This window comes from Hyaena hyaena, unplaced genomic scaffold (assembly GCF_003009895.1).
Source record: "Hyaena hyaena isolate Hyena2069 unplaced genomic scaffold, ASM300989v1 scaffold_636, whole genome shotgun sequence".
NCBI lineage: Eukaryota > Metazoa > Chordata > Mammalia > Carnivora > Hyaenidae > Hyaena > Hyaena hyaena.
Window position 1 is genome coordinate 259400 of NW_024081268.1, and position 18701 is coordinate 278100.

The following is an 18701-nucleotide window of genomic DNA, read 5'->3' on the forward strand; positions in this document are numbered from 1 at the left end:
GTTAAATTTTCTTACAGTTCCTAGATTTGGCCCTGAGTGTCTCCCTTTGAGGGTTCCCACCTTATTGGAGATCTGTGATAGAGTACAAGACACCCATTGCTCAATCCCAAGGTCCCACCACTGCCCTGCTGTGATTGAGAAATCAGATCCCCTTCTTAAGGGGATTGGCACCTCTTAGAAGCCAAAGAACCTGTGTCAGCCTCTGTGTGATATGCAGGATTTTCAAATTTTTCCCTTTAGCCCCAGTCTCTAACTTTTCTAGAAGCTTGGCTTTGCGTGTCAGTAGATTTTAATTATACTTTCATCAGCACTTTCGGTTTTCACACTATCTACTTTGCAACCTTGCCAGAAATGGAAGTGGTAAAATTGTGAAAAAGGTGCACAATTATAGTGTCAAGATTATAGTGTCAAGAACATAAGACAGAATGTTCAAACATCAATGTAACAGTTAAAATAAGTTTCTTCGTGTGAATTATTAATGGTTGGCAATAGCTAAAAAGATACTCCTTTGTTTTCTACCTGAGATGATATATATGATGTCTCTGCCATGTGGAATTCATATGGAATTCCAGATCCTCTGAAAATGTTTCCATTAATATTTTACTAGATAAAGCCTCATTCAATTATTATAGTAACTGTTTTACAATCCAAGGCATGGAAAAATTTATCTTGGAAAAAATGCTGAAACCACGTTTTTCTTGAAAGTTTCAAGAACATTTGTGCTAACTTGTCTTAGCTAACAGTCACTGAATAGTATTTCTGTTTTGTTAAAGATAAAAGAGATTTAGAAAATAAACAATGTTAGAGACTTGTTTATGCAAGGATAGGGAGATGAGGGATGACATGGAGAATAATTAAAATGACAAAATACTTACTAGATTTATAAATTTATTGCTGCTAGTTGCCTTTTGCCTTCTTCACCATAAAACTGACTAAAACAGGGGCGCCTCGGTGGCTCAGTCAGTTAAGCGTCCAACTTCGGCTCAGGTCATGATCTCACAGTCCATGGGTTCAAGCCCCATGTCGGGCTCTGTGCTGACAACTCAGAGCCTGGAGCCTGCTTCAGATTCTGTGTCTCCCTCTCTCTCTGCCCACCCCCAACCCCCCGCTCGCTCTTTGTCTCTGTCTCTAAAAATAAAATAAAGACATAAAAAAAATTTTTTTAAATGACTAAAACAGGACTTACAAGGGGTTAGTACTAGCTTATAGCTTTCTTTATTAAAAAATACTTTCTTTCCATTGGATATTCTTTCCTGCTTTGTCAAAGATCAGTTGGCTGTATACTTTTGGGTCCACTTCTGAGTTCTCAATTCTGTTCCATTGGTCTATGTGTCTGTTTTTGTGGCAATACCATACTGTCTTGATGATGACAGCTTTGTAGTAGAGGCTAAAGTCTGGGATGGTGATCCCTCCCGTTTTGGTTTTATTTTTCAGGATTACTTTGGCTATTCGAGGTCTTTTGTGGTTCCATACAAATTTTTGGATAGTTTGTTCTAGTTTTGAGAAGTATGCTGGTGCAATTTTGATGGGAATTGCATTGAATGTGTAGAGTGCTTTAGGTAGTAATGACATCTTAACTATATTTATTCTTCCTATCCATGAGCATGGAATGTTTTTCCATTTCTTTGTGTCTTCTTCAATTTCCTTCATAAGTTTTCTATAGTTTTCATCATACAGATCTCTTGTATCCTTGTGAGCGAAATAAGTCAGGCAGAGAAGGACAAATATCATATGTGTGCACGTATAGGAGGACTAGGAGGAACTTAACAGAGGACCAATCGGGAGAAGAAGGGGGGAAATGGTGGGGGAAAGGGAGAGAGGCAAACCATGAGAGACTCTTGAATGCTGACAAAAACTGAGGACTGATGGATGTGGGGGAGAGGGGGGGTGGGCATGGAGGAGGGCACTTGTGGGGATGAGCACTGGGTGTTATGTGGAAACTAATTTGACAATAAACTATTTGTAAAAAAAAAATACTTTCTTTATTAAAATATACTCATTTTCATATATTGAACATTTCATATTTCAACATTCTCACGAACGTTACTGTGACCCTAAAACTGCTCTGGAAAATAAAGTCTATTAAAAATAAAATTCCTAGAGCCTCGTATGGATATAAATAAGCGAGGAGGAATCACCAGGAACTGCTGCAAACTGGAGACTATAGATGGCATCTAAAGAGGGAACTTTATGTATAGCATAAGTAGATTGAGTCATTGGAGTGAGGTTTACATGGACAGACTGCCAGTCTGGGTAGGCTAGGTTATGCTCTGGTGACAAACAACCCCAAAGTCTTGGTGTCTTATAAGAAAAATCATGCTTGTTCCTTTCTTTTTTTTAATATTTATTTTTGAGAGACAGAGAGAGTGCACGTGAGCATGCGTGTGTGTACACACACACAGAAACATACACACACACACACACACGTGAGAGTGCTAGAGTGGGGGAGGGGTAGAGAGAGAAGGAGACACAGAATCTGAAGCAGGCTCCAGGCTCTGCGCTGTCAGCACAGAGCAGACCAGGAGCTGGAACTCACAAACCAAGAGATCATGATCAGAACCAGTCAGGGCTCAACGACTGAGCCACCCAGGTGCCCCTGTTTGTTCCTTTCTTACCCCGTGTGTCCAGTGCAAGTTATTAGAACACCTCTGCTCGTCACAGTCTCTCAAGGGCTCGTGCTGGTAAAGACTCCATCTTGACCCAATCTTACATAAAAGTGCCAAGAAGGCATTGGGAAGTGCACACAGCAACTTGCACGCTGGTTCTTCAATTTGCTGCTGGAAGTGGAACATCTCACTTGGAGTCACGGTTCATTGGTTAGTGTGAGCCATGTAGAAACAACCAACTTCAAATGAGCAGAAAAATGCAACCTTAGAATATTTTTGGAAGGAAAGAAAAAGTTAGTAAATAGCACTAATGACTACTTAGCAAATGTCCTGTTTTTTTAATTTTTGATTTCTTTTTCTTCAAAATGGCCTTCAAAACAGAATGTTATGTGAAATTGACTGACATATTAATGTGGGCAACTAGTTACATTTTTATTTTTTTAATTTTTCTTAATGTTTTATTTATTTCTGAGAGAAAGAGACAGCATGAGCAGGGGAGGGTCAGAGAGAGAGGGAGACACAGAATCTGAAGTGGGCTCCGGGCTCTGAGCTAGCTGTCAGCACAGAGCCTGACATGGGGCTCGAACCCATGAACTGGGAGATCATGACCTGAGCCAAAGTCGAACGCTTAACCAACTGAGCCACCCAGGCACCCCTAGTTACATTTTTAAAGCAGCATATTTAAGGGCAACTAGATGGCTCAGTTGGTTGAGTGACCGACCTCAGTTCAGGTCAAGATCTTGCAGTTTGTGAGTTCCAGCCCCATGTTAGGCTCTGACCCTTGAGCTGCTTTGGATTCTGTCTCCCTCTCTCTCTGCCCTTCTCTACTCATATTCTCTCTCTCTCTCTCATTTATTTCTAGGAGAGAGAGAGAGACAGCGTGAGCAGGGGAGGGTCAGAGAGAGAGGGAGTCACAGACTCTGAAACAGGCAGGCTCTGAGCTGGCAGTCAGCAGAGAGCCCGACACGGGGCTCGAACCCACGAACCGCGAGATCATGACCCAAGCGAAAGTCAGACGCTCAACCGACTAAGCCACCCAGGCACCCCTCTCTCTCTCTCTTTAAAATAAATAAACATTAAAAAATGAAAAAAGAAACAGCATCTTTACATTAATGATGCTTGCTAGCTTCTAATTTATCATTTTATTTTTATTAACTAACATCTTAAGTAGAAATTAGGGTATATCTAGTAGCTTCATAAAGGCCATGGAAAGCCCTAGAGATAAGGGAAATGGAAGACATACAGCAGAGTTGCTTAATTGAACATAGGCAGGGGCATCAAAAATATACTTTTACTTACTTCATAATTTGCCTGCCCTGAATGGTTAAAATTAAAAAGACTGACAAAACCAAGTGTTAGTGAGAGTGTGGAGCAACTGGAACTCTCACAAACTGTTTCAACCACTTTGGAAAGCCATTTGTAAGTATCTAATAAAACCAGACATACAAGTACTTTGTGATTCAGCTATTTAACTTTTAGGCATATAGTTAAGAAACCTAAGTACAAATGTCTACCAAAGGTCATATACAATGTTTCTAGCAGCTGTATTCATACCCCCAAATGCAGAGATCTCAAAATGTGCATCAATAGTAGAATAGATTTAAAACTAAATGTATTATATTCCCAGAATGAAACATCATACAGTGACAAAAAGGAAAAAGTACTGATATACGATACAACCTGGATGATGGCTAAATCTCAGATATGATCTTTATTAGGGTTCTCCAGAGAAAAAAAATAAATATATGGAATTGGCTCACATGCTTACGAAGACTGAGAAGTCCCACAATCTGCAGCTGGCAAACTAGAGACCCAGAGGAGCTGATGGTGTAGTCTAGTTCAAGTCCAAGTCTGACTGCAGCAGAAGACGGATATCCCAGCTCAGAGAAGTGGACAAAGAAAACTCCCCCTTACCTTACTTTTTTTTTTTTTTTTCTATCCAGTCATCCAGCTGACTGGATGAGGACCAACCACATTGAGAAAGGGTCTGCTTTACTCTGTCTGTCAACTCGAAAATTAATCTCATCCAGAAACACCCTCATAGACACACCCAGAATGTTTATCCAAATATCTGGGCATTCCCGTGGCCGAGTCAAGTTAACACATAAAATTAACCATCACAAGTCCATTCCTTGTCAACATGACACCCATACACATCTCTTTAAACATACTTAATTTCCAAATATAGACAATAACAAGGCATGTGACCTAACATGATACAACTATACTACCTACCATTTTAAATGCACTAACCCATTCACCAGAAAAAAAAGTTAGTAAGTGATGTTTACTCTTGCTCTGATATCCTGTAGCTTAAATACTATGATATAAACTTAATATTTAGGGGCACCTGGTGGTGCAGTCGGTTAAGCATCTGACTTTGGCTCAGGTAGTGATCTCACGGCTAGTGGGTTCGAGCCCCACATCTGTGCTGACAGCTCGGAGCCTGGATGCTGCTTTGGATTCTCCCTCTCTCTCTGCACCTCGCCCAATCACACTTTGTCTCTCTCTCTCTCTCTCAAAAATAAACATTAAAAATTTTTAAATTAATAATATTTAAATACCAGGGTAATAAGTCAATGCATCTTATGTTATAAAGGAACAGGGTAGGAAAACAAAGATATTTGCTATTCACATACACAAAATGTATAACAAAGTAAGAAGGAATTCTCATAACAATTACAGTTCTTGTCTCTGTTATGTGGTCATAGCTGGCATCTGTAATTACCTTCTACTACATCTGTAATTACCTTCTTCTACTACCTATTCTGTATTACTTTTGCCTTCAGCAAGCACCTCAGTTGATTGTGGTTCTTTACCAGTGGAATTACACAAACATTCATTCCTTAATGATGTGGGATGTTAGTAGTCCTGTCTGGATTGAGTTATTTTAGTTTTCCATTGACTTTAACATACGGCCATGGTAATACGAAGAGATGCCCTAAGGAATCTCCTGTATTCCAGGTATACTCTTCCTTCTCTCCATTGTCGAGTATCAGTCCAGTTTCCCCTTGGTAGCCAGGATCAGTCACTTCAGCTGACACACTAATTTCCTTCTTTGCTTGTTAATTTAAAGGCATGAAGAGTCCAAATGCCACGGTGGCAGTCTTAGCTTCCAGTTCAATTGAATCAATACTTTGTTTTTTGGTATAAGCATTCCTCACTCTGGTACTAAGGCTACTAGGCCAGCAGAGCATAAGGTTGCAAAAACGAAGTAGAAATTTTGCTAATGAGTTGCTGTGGGTAATAGTGATTTCCATCCCTTGATTCCTGGACTCAGGAATCCTGGTGATAGGAAAAACATAAGCATATATTTGATGCTGATTCTAAGTATATACAGCCTCCTGGAGAACCTTACTCTAAAGTTGCAAGGAATTGACACTTAGTGCTATAACCATGTATTCAAAAGGGCATTCCATCATTTTATTAGCCAGCTGCTTCAGGATGGTGAGGAACATGGCAACAGTGGTGAGTTCCATGAGCACGGGCCCACTTGCATATACTACTTCTGTTTGATGATGGTGTGCTGCAGTGCGCATCCAACTGTATGGCTTGGTAAGTCAGATACCATCTAATTCATGATGGGTAGTTTACATTCCATGATGACTGGGTGCTCATGCTTAAGTGTTTGGTCTCCACTAAATCTCCTGGCAAGCCAAGAGCTACTTTTCAAAAGGAGAGTATTTCTCTTGCAAAGGACGGGGGGCTTTCATTAAAATTCACCTATAGGTGAATTCTGCCAGTGATTCCAAACAGCATTCCTATCTGCCACTGACAGTTCAAGTTCCACTGGATGTGTTGGATCATACAACCCAAGTGACGGAGTAACTTTTATAGCAGCCTGGACATGTTGCAAAGCCTTCTCTTGTTCTGGGTCCTCTTCAGAACTAGCAGCCTTTCAGGTCACTTGGTAAGTGGACTGGAGTAACACTCCCAAATAAGGAATGTGTTGCCTCTAAAATCCTGAGTCCCATTAGGCATTGTGCACTTTTTTGCTGTAGGAGGGACCAGATGCAACAAGTTATCCTTCACCTTTGAAAGGATATCTCAATATGCCCTATACCACTGAACCACTAGAAATTTCATTGAGGTAAAAGACCCAATTTTTTGTTGGATTTATTTCTTATCCTCTGATAAGCAAATGTCTTACCAGTAAGTCTAGAATAGTTGCTACTTCTTGCTTACTAGGGCCAGTCAGCATGATGGCCTCAATGTAATGGACCAGTGTGATGTCTTATGGAAGGAAAGGGTGATAAAGGTCCCTGTGAACTCAATTATGACACAGGGCTAGACAGTTGATATACCCATGAGGTAGTACAGTGAAGGTGTATTGCTGGCCTTGCCAACTGAAAACAAAGTGCTTCTGGTGGACCTTATGGACAGGGATAGTGAAAAAGACATTTACATCAATAGCTGCATCCCAGGTACCCAAAGACGGGTTGATTTGCTCACTCTATGAAACCATATCTGGTACAGCAGCTGCAATTGGAGTCACCACCTGGTTAAACTTAGGATAATCCACTGTCTTTCTCCAAGATCCATCTGTCTTCTGCACAGGCCAAATAGGCGAGTCGAATGGGGACATGGTGGGAATCACCACTCTTACTCTTTTTTCAAGTCCTTGATGGTGGCATTCATCCCTGTGATACCTCCAGGAATGGAACATTGCTTTTGCTCTATTATTTTCCTGAATAGAGGAGGCCATAGTAGCTTCAACTTGGCCTTTTCCACTGTAGTAGCCTTCATTCCACATGTCAGGGAACCAATGTGGAAATTGTGCCAGCTGCTGAATGTGTCTTCCAACTGTGCATTCTGGAGCTGGGGAATAACCACAGGATGGGGTCAGGGACCCACTGGTCCCATTGCGAGACAGAACTGAGTTAAAACCCCATCGATCACCTGACCTTTTAAGTCTCTGTTCTAACTCACGGCCAGAGTGACATTTTGGGTCTCTTGGAATTAGTTCAGAGGCAGTGAGTAATCCCAAAAAGGTCTGATTATTTCCTTTTCCTCAATGCACAGTTAGCTATGCTGGTAAAAGGCCATAGGTCCCTATGGGGAAGACTGAGAGAAATATTAACAGTAAGACAAAAAAGAAATTTGTTTTGAGAGAGAGAATGCACACATAAGCAGGAGAAGGGCAGAGAGAGAGGGAAAGGAAGAATCTTAAGCAGGCTTCAAGCTCAGTATGGAGCCCAATGCAGAGGCCCGATCTTATGACCGTGAGATCATGACCTGAGCTGATATCAAGAGTCAGCTGCTTAACCAGCTGACGCATCCAGTACCCCTAATAGTAGAAACTTTTAGTAATATCTCAGAGTCCTTCCTCAAGAGGATCTATCTGGTCCCCCTTCATTCACAGGATTTTGAGTATGTAAACTGGCTAAGACCTGAGAGTTTATTGAGGGGCTGTGACTGTCTTTATGGTTCAGATTTGGCTTTTGTTTACTTGAACCAGAATTTTTGTGCTGCAAGTGTAAGACATCAGAAACTGAGGAAGTGCAGCCCAATCTAATGCCTCAAATTAAAATACAAATAAACAAATAAGAAAACTACTTTGTTGGCCAAATCCTAACATGTAGATTGGTCTGATTAGGCCCAAAGGTCTCCATTCCACAGACAGTGTTTTTATACCTATGCACTACTTTTCAAAAACAAATAAACAATTTATTTGTTTATTAATAGACTAATAAATGGGGTGCCTGTGTGGCTTAGTCGGTTAAACGTCCAACTTCGGTTCAGGTCATGATCTCACAGTTCGTGGGTTCAAGCCCCGCATCAGGCTCTGTGCTGATGGCTGGATCAGAGCCTGGAGCCTGTCTTTGGATTCTGTCTCTCTCTCATTCTGACCCTCCCCTGCTCATGCTGTCTCTATCTCTCTCTCAGAAATAAATAAAAAAATTAATAAAAAAAAGAATAATAAAAATTAAGTACTTAAAATAATTTATTATAACTCTGTAATAAATTTCCTTATAATAAATTTCCTCATGATTAAGATTAGGGACTATGGAAATACCCAATTAGAATTAGCATCTCAGAGGTGCCTGGGTGGCTCAGTCGGTTAAGGGTCTGCCTTCGGCTCAGGTCATGATCTCACGGTTCATGAGTTTGAGCCCCATATTAGACTGCTGTCAGCGCAGAGCCCGCCTCAGATCCTCTCTCCCTGCCCCTTCCCCACGCTCACTCTCTCTCTCTCAAAAATAAAGAAACATTAAAAACATAGAATTAGCATCCCAGCTCTGCCACATGTTACTCTTTGCCTCACTTTTCCTCTTACCAGGTCCATGCTTTGGACAGTCATAATGAACCTCTCCATGCCTTAGTTTCCCTATCTGTAAAATGAGCAGAAGAATAGTACTAACCTTTATGAGTTGTTTTGAGAATTAAATATCTTATTGTAAATAAAGTGTTTAGGGCCATGTCTGGCACCCAGATAGCAAGCACTGCAAAGGCATTAGCTCTTATTATGTTCCTTTTACTTTTTAAAGGAGACTCGGTTGTTAGATTGAGATCTGAGATGTCTATCACACTTGCATCGTTCAGGTTTTCTTGCTTATTTAATTGCTTTTCTGTTCTAAAAAATACTTAAAATATTTTTTCTATTCTATTTTGGAGCAACAGAAGAAATACGTTCATTGCAACTAACCCTTAAGCTAAGGATCTCTTTAGAACAGTGCTTCTCCACCTTAACATCTCATTGGAATCCCCGGAGGCCTTGATAAATTTCAGATTGCTGGGCTCATCTCCATGGCTTCTCATTCAGTAGGTTTAGAGGAGAGTCTGAGGTTGTGCACATCTAAATATTTTCAACGTAATGATGCTGCTCTTCTGGGGACCGCACTTGAGAACTGTTGTCTTAGTGAACAAAATCTAATGTTTGTTGGAAAAAGAATTTTGAAAGTTTAAGTAGTAAATTTATTTTCTTTCTGTGTGTGTATATATGCATATGTGTATATAAATATAGCAATTATGTAAAAGATGTGCGAACCTGTTAGTAAACCATTTTCTATATAGTTAAAAAGGTTAAGTCATATTACCAAGTAAAAATCATGTAAGTACAAGTACTTAGGAAGTTTATGTAACATTTCCTTCATTGTTTTAAGTTTATGTAACATTGCTAATTAAGCTGGCATTAATTGGAATATTTTCTTGTATTTCATAACCATGGCATTTTTCTTAAGAATTTTTTTTTCCAAAATAACTAGTTAACTAATCCTTTTATTGTCTAAGAGATTTTTATATGACTACTACTTATTTAAGGCAAGAAGTCTTCTTGGATATTCTTCATGCCACTAACCTCAAGGTAAAGCTTTGCTAAAAAATAAGCGAACAGATCTTTTCTTGTATCTGCTTTGTGTGAGAGTGTGGAGGGGATTACTTTGATGAGATATAAGTAATCATTTTGCAAAAATATTATGAAGTTATTTAAAAGCTATGTATTATGTAATTTGTAGTAAGTATTGGTTGCTGAGTAATAGGAAATAATCTAAAGATGAGGAAGGCCAATCAAAACAGTAGTGAGCTTGTACTTTGTATTTTGAGTTTTTCTAAGTTGTGCATACATGGAAATGCAGGACAATATACACTGTATTCCTTTGTTCTTCACTCTGTTATAAAATCGCTACTAATATCCAGGGACTGACTTTCTAGTTTTACCATACATGGTATTTTTATGAGCAATATTTAACACATTGTTTAAGAATGTAGGAAGGAAATAGGATTGGCAGAATGAAAAAATGAGAGCTTCACGCAATAGAAACATAGATTTGAACTGATAATTTATTACATTTTCTTACTGAAAATGTGGTTGAGTATTAGTTAAGCAACCATTTCGTTAAGAGAAGGAGTTGACTTTTCATACTCTTCCTTAACGTATATAGTGTCCCAGAACTTCTCATTTGGTCAAATTGTGGAAAAAATCTTCTGGAATTCTGCCAAGGATCAGGCAGATAGTGTTCCAGATCAGGTGAGACACCGGACTGCTGATGCCGTGTGAGACCACAAGGTCTCTGGCTTAAAGGAACATAAATCTGTGATACCAACTTATCTAACGAGTAAGTCCATTTTTGTTTATTTCTTGGCTTCTAACATTGTCCTGTTTTAGTGTACAGCTCACATGCTGCCACATGTGAAGTACAGAACTGATGTGTCTTTTTTTCAACTGAAGAAAGAAGTGCCAAGTTTATTTCATGCCCCTAAGCATTATGGGAGTTAGTATTTTGAGAATTATCAGCAAAATCTCTCTTCTAATAGTGGTTTGATTTCATCCATTCTTAGAGAATTAAGAATAGGTATAAATAATTAAATTCAATCATGTTTTTAGATATAAGAAACGTGCCAAATGATATTATTTTTGCGTCTGAAACCCAAATATGAGCCGGGTTTGATAGCCTGGCACTGTCCTTCTGGTACAAAACCCTTAATGAAGCTTTATTAAGCATTGGTAAATAAGGGTAATAATTCCCTTTCTTTAGAGTTTTTGTTATGATTAAATAAATATGTTTTACTGCTATTATTATTATTTATATTATTAATGCATCCATGATTCTCAGCTCTATTTAGATAGATGACACTACACTATAAACATTGTTTACAGCTTTCAGATAATGAATCAGTGCTCTAAGTGGGAAATAAATGTCTTAGAAAAATAATGAGAAAGTAAAGCTTTGTTACTTCTAGGTATTGGGTACATGTCTAATCTAGCATTTTCCACACTGAGCAAATAGATGCTGTCCTACACTACTGGTGAATATTTGTGACGTATTTCTAGTTGTCGATATTTAATTCAAATAATAACTATAATTCTTTCTGTGTGTACTTATGTAAACAAACTGCATATTCTTCAGTTTTATTTTCCAACATTATTTTCCCCAATATTAGTTTTCTCAAAGACTTGTTCTAAGTTGAAAATCCATTATTCAGTTTTTTCTACATCTCAAGTATGTGACAGGCTTTCTTCAGAGTACAATAAGGAATCTTTGAGAGCATTTACACAATCATAGAATTTGACCATTAGGAGAAGCTTTTGTATTACTTTATAGATAAAATCTTGTTTTGCAGATAATAATATTTTGTATTATTTATGTTATACATAAGAAAACTGAAGTTCCAGTATTAATTAATGTTTCTTGACATCGTGGACAGGTATGACATTCTCTTTTGATACCCACAGTCTTCCAAAGCATTCTCTGGTCCTTTCCCTTTGTTCAAGGGGACTTAAAAATGTCCAGGAATGTGGCATTATTCATAGGTCTGTGTGTGACATTGGCAGACGGCCTCCTCATGAGGGCAGCCCATCCATGGAATCCCTACCTCTTGTGTATTCATGGTCTCTCTACCTCGCTTCTGTTTTCATACCATTTTCACTTCTGTTTTAAATCACTACAGTTTTCCTTTTCCTTTTGCCCAAAGCCTGGCACAAAATAGGATGTTCTGATTCACATTCCAGGTAGTCTGTGTGTCTCTCTCATATATATACTTCAGGCTGATACTTCTCAGTACCTTGCCCTCACACAAAGAGCAAACAAGTACAGCAGACAAGAGCATACAAGGTTGTCATGGGCCGTGATGTATGTCTCATACATAATCTTGTCATTGACCTAAGTAATTATAATTTTACTGAATAATTTCTAGCACATTGCATTACATCAGTTTATGACAACACCTATCACAGCTTGGAGCTAAGCAGGGCCCATGACTTCCTCTAAAACAATGAGATAAAAACGAGAGGAGATGTCTCCTCCTTGATTCAGTTACAATATATGATAAAGATATGGGATATCGTTCTTACCTTAGCTGAAAAACCGTAAAGAAAGATTTCTCTCTATCATTGACTTGAAGAAGGAAGCTGCCACATTGTAAGTGAACCTAGGGAGAAGTTCAGGTGGCAAAGAATGGCAGATAACCTTCAGCTGACAGCAAGCAGTCAGACAGACACCTCAGTCATACAGCAGTCAAGAAGTGGATTATGCCAATAAACTGAAAAAGCTTGGGAACAGATTCACCCGCAGTCCAGCTTCCAGAGGATAACTGTAGCCTTTTAAGACCCTAAGCAGGAGTTAATAACTGTACATTGTTTCAACCTGCTAAATTTGTAGTAATTAATTACATAGTAACAGAAAAGTTATAAAACCAACAAAGTCAAATTGCAATCATATGAGCTTTCTTTACCATTTTCTATGTTGCTTTTGCATAAACAGTTGCAATTTGATTTGTGAATTTTATAATTAATAAAAATATCTTTTTCCTATGGATTTGTGGATGATTGTGGCATTTGTTAGTTTTTTTTAAATTTACAATTTGTAAGACTTGTGATTTCTTTTATAAATTTAAAGCAATACTCATTTTCATACCTAATTCTATAGTATGTTTCTTAAAGAGGGCTTGCGAAATTTTATCTGCTTTGGCCCTTCAAAATTTAGATTCATCCAAACACTAATCACACTCTCAGATTCTTGAACAATTTTACACAATGGACAGTGAGGTCCTTGGGCATGCGATAAAACCCAAAACCTAGCAGCATTGAGTTCAGGGCCAGGCACAGAAGTGTCAGGACTGTTTGTTAACATGGTCTAGCCCATAGTTTGTAACCATTTCTGTGAGAGGGAAATCACCTATGGTACTTTTCTAGAAACAACTTTATTGAGATTTTATTTCTATATAATAAGTTTCACTCATTTAAAGTATACAATTCAGTGGTATTTAGTATCTTTACAAAGTTGTGCAACTGCTTTGGTTTGCTAGGGCTGCCATAAGAAAATACCTCAGACTGGGTGGCCTTAACAACAAAAATATTGCATTTCCTCACAATTCTGGAAGCTCAGGGTCCAAGGTCAAGCTGTTGGCAGGTTTGGTTTCTTCTGAGGCCTTTCCCCTTGGCTTACAGATGGCCTCCACCTTTTCACTGTGTTCACATGGTCATCTGTCTGTGCATGCACGAATATGGTGTCTCTCTCTATGTCCTAATCCCCTCTTCTTATAATAACACCAGGTGAATTTTGTTGCCATTTTTCCTCTTCCTTCCTTCCCTTATCTCTCATGGATCTGCCTCACATAAGCTTTCCACTGAACTCTTTACTATTTTTTTAGGCCTCCAACTTACTTCCTGCCTATCTTCTTCCTCTGACTTTTTTTCTCCTTCACCTCCTTGTCTCATCTTCTTTCCTTTTTCTTTCTCCTTAATCCAGGTTCAAAGTATCTTCTGAAGAAACAATGAAATGTTGACGACTATAGAAGTTAGAAGACCTTTAAGTTTTCTGTGTAACTCAAATATAACACATCCTTCATAAAAGACTGATTACTCATTTATAAAAAGTACATTATTTTTGAAGTGCTATGAGAATTGAAAATATGTTTTCTTTGAATGCAACCCTGTTGAAAGATAGGATACATCAGGACTTCAACTAATGTGTTAATTGCGTATCTTTATAATTTCATGCTATGCAGCCATAAAAATGTGCTAGAAAAATTAAATGTAACTTCTCATCTGTATCAGATTTGTGGCATAGATTTGTCTTCTCATGCCCTTCCCTACTAACATACCATTGTAAACTCTGGAGGTAACTGAAAAGACAACGAAAGATAACAGAAAGTTGGTAAAGAAGGAGGAACTTGTTTGGGATCCCAGCACGGGGAGAACAGTACAGCAGCAGGTATCTTACAATCTCCCACCCAAAATAAGAAGATTTCCAACCCTGTCACTTCTTGATGGCAGTCTAGAACAGAATGTGGTCCAGGTAGGGAAATTTCTCTTCCTGACTGATCAGGAGTCCCACCTGCAATGCCAGGGGAAACTGATTGAATCACAAGGGACAGATTGGGAAGAGCTACTGACTTTAAATAGCCAGAGGAAGTGTTCTTCCCTGCCAGGCCTGAGACTGAGCTTCCCTCCCAGAGACACCAGATGGTTATAGGATGTCAACCAGGGGGATCCCACCACATATTTCTAGACCATGAAGTGCTCTTATCCCCCACAGGGCATAAGACTTCTCCCCAGCCCAGAAACATCATTTAGCTGGCAGCACTGGCAAACGGTATCATACTTACAGCCAAACTGGGAAATGTTCACATTCCCATGTACTAGAGAATCTTTTCTCCATAGGCAGAGGTCACTCAGCCTGGGGAAGCTCTTCAGCTCCTTGAAACAGCAACAGCTGGGACCAGTGACAACTGCCGGTCACAAACCAAGACAAGCAGAAGACATTAAAATAGCACTGCATAGGTTCTGAAAATTAGAGGGTCATTGGAACCATGGCCCATAGACTGAGGTCAAAGCTAGACAGGGGACTGCCTGCTAAAACAAACAAACAAGAATTAAATAGAGCCCAGGGCCTCCTTAAAAGGAGCCAAAATGCCCAATTTTGGCTCCTTTTTTAAAAGTCACTCATTACAGGAAAATCACAACTTGAATGAGGATAGAAAATTAACTGATACCAACACCAAGATGAATCATATATTGGGATGATCTCACAAAGATGTTAAAACAACCATCATAAAAATGATTCCATTAGCAATTACAGATTCTCATCAAGTGGATGAAAAAATAGAAAATCTCAGCACAGAAATAGAAGGACCCAAATGGAAGTGATAGAGCTGAATACACTAACAGAAATTTAAAAACAAACAAACAAACAAACAAACAAAAAACATGCTATATGGGGTCAGTGTTAGAGTGGAAATGACAGAGGATGCAATCCATGAACTTGATGTAATTGACCCAATCCAAACAACAAAGAGAAAATTGATGAAAAGAAAATGAACAGAAACTCAAGGACCCATGGGACAATAACAAAAAAAACCAAAATATTTGTCATCAGAGAGGAAAAAGGGATTGAAGGAGCATTAAAAAAATAACAATGGCTAAAATCCTCCCAAATTTTGACAAAATATATAAATCCACAGTTTCAAGAAGCTGACATTTGTGTCTGCAAGAAAAATCCCAATAAATCTACATACCAATTAAGCAAAGCTCCTAGGACTGATGAATGAGTGCAGTAAGGTCACATGACACAGATCATGGTATAGAAATCTGTAACATTTGTACATACTAAGAACGAGCATGCAGAAAACAAAATTAGAAATATAATACCATTTACAATGACTCCAAAGAAGATAAGACCTAGCTAGTCTTTTCCAGGCTTTGATTTTAGGCAGAATGATAACTCACATTTTATTAATACATTTCATAAACTTGCACAAGATCTGCATACTGAAAAATATAAATAAACAGGTATACTGTTTTATTGTATTGGAAGAATCAACATAGTAAAGGCATTCTTCCCATACTGATGTATAATTTTAATATAATACCTATTAAGTTTCCAAAAAAACTTTTTTTGTAGACAGGCTTATTCTAAAGTTGGTATATAAAAGCAGAGGCCGGGGAAGCCTGGGTGGCTCAGTCGTTGGACGTCTGACTTCAGCTCAGGTCATGATTTCACAGTTCGTGGGTTAGAGCCCCGCCTCAGGCTCTGTGCTGACAGCCAGCTCAGAGCCCGGAGCCTGTTTCAGATTCTATGTCTCCCTCTCCAACCCTCCCCTGCTTACACTGTCTGTCCATCTGTCTGTCTCTCTCTCAAAAATAAATAAAACATTTAAAAAATTTTTTTAAAAAAGCAGAGGCCCTGTTTTAGTATATGTGCTGCTGACGTGAGCATGGCAGAGGCGTTAGAATAGCTAAAAAAAATTCTGAAAAAGAACAAAGGTAGAAATCCCTCTACCCAATGTTAAGGCCTAATATGTGGCTATACTAATGAGGACTATGTAGTATTGGTGGAGGCAGTCACATACATAAATGGAACAGAATACAGAGTCCAAAAATAGATCCACACAAATTTGTTCAACTGATTTTTTTTTTACAAAGGTGCAAAAATAAAGTTCAACTGAGGAAGAATAGCTTTTCTTAATGTTTATTTTTGAAACAGAGAGTCAGAGTATAAGCAGGGGAGGGGCAGAAAGAGAGAGAGACACAGAATCTGAGGCTATCAGCAGAGAGCCTGACACTGGGCTCAAATTCGTGGACTGTGAGATCATGACCTAAGCCAAAGTCAGACGCTTAACTAACTGATTGAGCCACCCAGACGCCCCTAGCTTTTTCAACAAATATTGCCGGAGCAGTTAGACGTCTGTAGGCAAAAATATAAATCTCAAAATAAACCTCTTACTTTACACAAAAATATTTCAAAATGGGTCAGATATTTTAATGTGAAAATGAGAAACTATAAAATTTTTAGGAAAATGGAGAAAATTTTTAGGATCTAGGACTAGGCAGAGTTCTTAGACTTGACAACAATATCACCACCCATAAAGAAAAAAATTGATAAGTTGGACCTAATCAAAACTGAAAAATATTGGTTTGCAAAAGTCTCTGTGAAGAAAGTAAGAAGATAAGCTACAGACTGGGAGAAAAATTTGCTAATTACATATCCCACAATGGGCAGCTATCTAGAACAAGTATAGAATTCACAAAACTCAACAGTGATGGATAAACTGTTGTTTATTTAGTATTCTGTATTGAGTGAAAATATGCTTTAGAAATAAAGATGGCATTAAGATATTTTAAGATAAAGTAGAAATTGTCACCATCACACCTGGACTACAAGAAATGCTAAGGAAAGTCTTTCAGGCTGAAGAGAAATTACACCAGCTGAAAACGTATATATCCATGAGGAATAAGGATCATGGCAATGTCACATGGAAAGGCCTTTTTCTCTTAAGTCCTTTAAATTCTTACGAATAATTACACCAAAAATTATAGCCCCAGAGAAGTTTATAACACAGAGAAGAGATAGTACATATGATAATTGTAACAAAAAGGATTAAATGGACTCACATGGTTTTAGTGTTTCTACATTAGTATGAAATATTATAATATTAGCTCAAATAGGCTGTGAAAAGTTAAGGATATGTGCTATTATCTCAGAAAAAAAAAACACTAAAAATTAGGTAAGAGTATAACTAAACATTCTAAAGATTTATTAAAAGCCAGAAATTTTCAGTATGGATTAAAAAAAAAAGAACTGACTATATACTACATATTGGTGTTACACTTTAAAATAAAGATACAAGGGGCTCCTGAGTTGTTCAGTCAGTTAAACGTCCAACTTCAGCTCAGGTCATGATCTCATGGATCCTGGGTTTGAGCCCCACATCAGTCTCTGTGCTAACAGCTCAGAGCCGGGACACTGCTTTGGATTCTATGTCTCCCTCTCTTCTGATACTCCTCCACTAGCTCTCTGTCTCTCTCTTAAAAATAAATATTAAAATTTTTTTTTAAAATTCCTTATTAAAAATTTTAAAAAATAGGGGCGCCTGGGTGGCTTAGTCGGTTATGCGTCCGACTTTCGCTTAGGTCATGATCTCGCGGTTCGTGGGTTCGAGCCCCGCGTCGGGCTCTGTGCTGACTGCCAGTTCAGAGCCTGGAGCCTGTTTCAGCCTGTGACTCCCTCTCTCTCTGACCCTCCCCTGCTCACGCTGTCTCTCTCTCTCTCCAAAAGAACAGATGATTAAATTAATGGAATCCAAGTGTGTAGTGTGCTAATGGAATGAGTATGGAAGCGCAGCAGAAAGATGAACCGAGTCCAGGAGAAAAGGTCAGTACAGGTGTTACAGAAAGGATGAAGACTTTGGGAGGATGAGAAGTCAGGGTCGGGGAGAGNCGCGGTTCGTGGGTTCGAGCCCCGCGTCGGGCTCTGTGCTGACTGCCAGTTCAGAGCCTGGAGCCTGTTTCAGCCTGTGACTCCCTCTCTCTCTGACCCTCCCCTGCTCACGCTGTCTCTCTCTCTCTCCTAAAAATAAATAAAACATTAAAAAAAATTTTTTTTTAAATTTTTAAAATAAAGATACAAAAACTACAAAACACCTGGAATAGTCAAAGCAACCTTGACAAAGCAAAGCAAAGCTGGAATCATCATAATTACAGGCTTCAAGTTATATTACAAAGCTGTTGTAATCAAAATACTATGATACTGGCACATAAATAAACACATAGATCAATGGAACAGAAGAGAAAATACAGAATGAAACCATTATTATATGGTTCATTGATCTTCAACAAGACAAGGAAGAATATACAGTGGAAAAAAGAATGTCTCTTCA

General features: G+C 38.6%; 1 pseudogene; it reads right to left on the minus strand.

The window, feature by feature from the left end:
- Positions 1–5330: 5330 nt before the first annotated feature.
- LOC120219643 overlaps positions 5331–18701 on the minus strand; it is a 46546-nt pseudogene continuing 33175 nt past the window's right edge.